A 2,663-nucleotide genomic window follows, 5' to 3' on the forward strand; every position below is an offset into this window, starting at 1 on the left:
AAAAAAAAAAAAAAAGAGAGATGAGAATTGCCATTGTCCTTTACTTACTACAAAATCGTCAGTGATGTAATGCAGAGGAATTTTACTGCATACAAATTACTTATGTATATCTTAATCACAGTGGAGGTGTCACACAAATCAAATTCTCCAGCAGCCACACCTAGCTCCTTTGTATTGTAGACCACATAGTTTTGTCTTTTCCACAATGCTATATAATTGAAATGACACAATATTTAACTTTTTAATACTGACTTCTGTTACTCAGTACCAGGCTTTTGAGATTCATCCACCTTGTTGTGTCAATTTCTTCTTATTGCTGAGTAATAGTGTATATAGCTATATCAGGTTTTTAAAAAATATGTTCACCTTTTAAAGGACATTTGGATTATTTCCAATTTTTAGTAATTATGACTGATGCTGCTGCTAATATGTAGATTTTTGTGTGAACATACATTTATATTTAGCCTGGGTTTTGAATGCAAATAGCTCTGAATTTGAATCCTGACTTTGAGACTTACTAACTCTATGGTACCCGTGGGCACCCCATTTATTAGGGGCTTTTTGTGAGGTGAAATGACAGAATGTGTGTCAGTAGTTCTCAAGTCTCATGGACCCAGCAGGCTTTTTTATAACAAATATTTGTAATGCTCTAATTCATATGAATTTCATTAAATTGGTAATAAGACTAATGTACAAAAATTGTTTTAGTGCTGTATATTGCCTGAACTCCAAAATAAGTTAAAAATAAAACAGAACACACTGTCCTTCAGGCTGATAAAATGATCGAATCTTAGTAAAATTCAAAACAAAGTGTCTTGATTTAAACCATAATTGTCCCTATAGAAAAATCATTGTATGTTAGCATGGAGGGAAAATCTGTGCTTGTTTGTAAAAAAGAGGTTCTAGGCTCTGGTAATTATTAACAGATTTTTTACTTAGGTGAATGTCCTATAGGACTTAGGGGAACTGAGAGCTCATTATCTTAGAGCCATTCATGAGGGATCTGTCCCAATGACGCCCCAAACGCCTCCCACTAGACCTCACCTCCAACACTGAGGATCAAATTTCAGCATGAGGTTTGGGGTAGGGGTGGGGGGGCAAACATACAAACTATAACAGATGTGGTGCAGTGCAAGACTGAGGACACAATGCCTATGACCTTTCTGTGCCATAGCATGGCAAATAATGAATGGTTATACTTACGGAGCTGAAGATTTAGTTGGTGTATTCTCAAGAAAGTATCACATATGTGGATTTCTAGACCAGTGCTATCCAATAGAATTTTTTGTGGATATGTTCTATATGTGTATTGTTCAGCAAAGTAGTTACTAACTATATTAGCTATTGAGCACAAAAATGTGACTATTTTACTGAAGAATTAAGTCTTTAATTTTGTTTAATTTCACTTACTTTAAATTTAAACAACTACAAATGGCTACCATATTGGAGAGTGCAGTTCTAGACTGTCAAATGAAGTGGCTGTTGACACAAGCTGACTTCAAGCTGACACAAGCTTGAGCTATTCATCATCTCAAAACTCTGCCTTTCCTTAGAGAAGAGCCTAGAAGAGGAGAGAATGGCTGCTAGACCCTTGCTGGCTGAGTTCAGAGTAGGCTGGATTTTTTTTCTCATTTGCTGAAATATCTTACATTTCTGACCTTTATTCTGGTGTTTGGGGGCCCAACAAACTTCAATTCAGTGACCTATATTGCAGATATTTTCTTTCCCAGGAAGCAAGGCCTATTCTCTTTGATCATGGATTTCATAAATTTTGTTATCCATTGTTATCTGCCATCTCATAGTATTATTGTTTTTATTTAGTAACCAACATGGCAATTAGGTTATCAATTAGACATCGTCTATAGTGTTCAGTTCTTGAGGAGTCTATGGTTCAAACAAGGAGTTAAGGAAGAATTCAAGGAAAACACAAATGTGTTTCAAGTGATATAGAGAAAACATCCCATAGAAAGTCATAGGACTACAGTATGATTTCATGAAGGGGATGGAATGTTGGTGCATGCTGAATTATGGTTGTAATATAGTCAAAAGAAAACTGAGGGGCTTGGTGCCTGTAGCTCAGTGGCTAGGGTGCCAGACACATATACTGGAGTTGATGGGTTCAAACCCAGCCCCAGCCTGCCAAACAACAATGACAACTACAACCAAAAAATAGCTGGGTGTTGTGGTGGGCTCCTGTAGTCCCAGCTACTTGGGAGGCTGAGGCAAGAGAATCACTTAAACCCAGGAGTTTGAGGTTGCTGTGAGCTGTGACTCCATGGCACTTTACCCAGGGCTACAGCTTGAGACTCTGTCTCGTAAAAGAAAAGATCAAATTTAGATATAAATATTTGGCTTTATCTAACTCAGTACTCTTTGTAAACTCAAGAGTGCTGCCCAGGAAAAGATTTTCCTCTGTTCACAAGTTGACAATACAGATTATTCATATTGTAGATGTATCTTTCTTTAACAAATCCTATATTTTCTTTATAATACTGAATGCATTTGAGTACATACTGCAGGTAATATCAAATATTTTGTGAATGCTTTTGTATTATGCAAATAATGTTTATGGGTAAGAGAAAAAGTCATGTAGTATATTTTAGATCCTATGTTGTTGCCCCAAATAGAGACTAATGAAGAGTCATTTATTTAGCCCTCTCATT

This window comes from Otolemur garnettii, unplaced genomic scaffold (assembly GCF_000181295.1).
Source record: "Otolemur garnettii isolate 467f Iridium unplaced genomic scaffold, OtoGar3 scaffold00223, whole genome shotgun sequence".
NCBI lineage: Eukaryota > Metazoa > Chordata > Mammalia > Primates > Galagidae > Otolemur > Otolemur garnettii.